This window comes from Acyrthosiphon pisum, chromosome A2 (assembly GCF_005508785.2).
Source record: "Acyrthosiphon pisum isolate AL4f chromosome A2, pea_aphid_22Mar2018_4r6ur, whole genome shotgun sequence".
Taxonomy (NCBI): domain Eukaryota; kingdom Metazoa; phylum Arthropoda; class Insecta; order Hemiptera; family Aphididae; genus Acyrthosiphon; species Acyrthosiphon pisum.
In genome coordinates this window covers 104,919,960-104,921,955 of record NC_042495.1, presented here as the reverse complement: position 1 = coordinate 104,921,955, position 1,996 = coordinate 104,919,960, and positions in this window count along the sequence as shown.

Here is a 1,996-nt window from a genome sequence, read left to right as displayed (position 1 = left end):
AAACAGTCTTATATGAATGAAAAAAAAAATTAATTTGAATAAAAAACCATTTTTTATTGAAAAATTTAAATTAAATAAAAAATCCTTGCTTAAAATTAATCCAAATTAGATTAAAAAAGTCTAATTTGAATAAAAAAACTGATTTGAATAAAAAACAGTTAAGTAAGTAAAAAACAATCCTAAATCGGATAAAATATTCTAAATTGGATAAAAAAAAGTCTAATAGGAATAAAAAAAAAATAATTTGAATAAAAGATCATTATTTATTGATATATCTAAATTAAATAAAAATCCTTGTTGAAAAAAAATCCTAAATTGGATAAAAAGTCTTATATGAATTAAAAAAAAAATTAATTTGAATAAAAAACCATTTTTTATGAAAAATCTAAATAGAATAAAAGCCTGGTTGAATAAAAAATCTAAATTAAATAAGAATTCCAAACTTGAGAATTTCCCCAGCCTTCCCCATCAAAATTTTGACTTTAAAAAAACTAAAAACTAAATCCTTACAAACGAAAAAAATTACATTACAAACCAATACAAACCGGCTACAAACGAATGGTAAAAAAAAATTCAAAATTTAAAATTTGGGCATTTCCCCAGCCCCCCTAACAAAATTTTGATTTAAAAAAAAAACTAAATCTCTAGAAACGAAAAAAAATAGATTACAAACCAATACAACCGGCTACAAACGAATGGTGAAAAAAAATTCAAAATTCAAAATTGGGGTGGCTGGGGAAATGTACCTGTCGCGTACTCGGAGCGTCGGTTACTCGGTTGCGTTGCGGTGCGTTGCGTTGGAGGGCGGTGTGAAAAGAGAGCGAGTCTTTTGCGGCCAACGACGTCGTAGCCGTCGTAGCACGAGCCGTTGCCGCCGAGCGAAGCGGGGGGCGAGTTCGTTCGTTATACAAAGAAGAAAGAACATACATATAAATAACATGGAGATTATATAGGCAATAATACAAAAACGAATATAATACAATACAATAATTAGAATATAAAATAAAGGCGCGCGTCGCGTAATGTTAATGCGCGGTGCGCAAGTGGTGATAAGAACCCGGTATCGCCACAGTATATTGTGAAATCAGATTCTGCGGTTTTACATAATCAGTTTAAAATTATCAGTCTTGGGTAGTATTCCGAATACTGTATTCTAAACTATTTCTAAAAGTATTTTTTGATGTATTTTGAATACTTTATTCGGAATATTTTGTATGAAAATTAAATTGTTTGATTTGCATGTTATTCTCTTGTATTTGATTTAAAACAAAAATACAAAATTAATATTTTATGAGTTGCCTATCATGGCACCTGGAAAAGTCTAATTACCTCACGCCTGAACAAAATGGATTTAGGCGTGATCGAGGCCCTATCAAGAATATTTTAAATATTAAAAATGAAATACGAATTGCTCTAAAACACAATCAAAACGTAGGATTGATTAATTTTGACATCGCTAAGGTATATGACTCAGCAGGGACACCTAGAATCAGGGACGGATTGGGCCATAGGGAAATCGGGAAATTCCCGATGGGCCGCGTACTAAATAGTAAATAGTAGGTAGACGTAAATATAATCTATTAATTAATAAATATTACCTACAATTCATTATGGATTATTCATTCAATGAATGATATTACGTAATAACAGTCTATAATATTATAATCAATGGTAAAACGTTGTAAATTGTAATAATACAAGTATACAAAGTCTACAACAGAAACTGAATAATAATATTAATTATTAATAATTATTAATTATTATTATTCATAATTATCATAAGTTATAACAATAACTGTAAACAAAAAATCAACTTCCGTGGAAAGTAAAATCTATAAATAATTGTTTATTCGGGTTGTCATCGATCAGATGGGCCGGCAGGTTGCGGGTAATGACGACGAATTTTGACGATACCTGCAGTCGGATGTGGGTCGTGAATATGAATACCTAACAAGAATATTTTTATTTGAAATTTATATTATTTATACTTAAATAT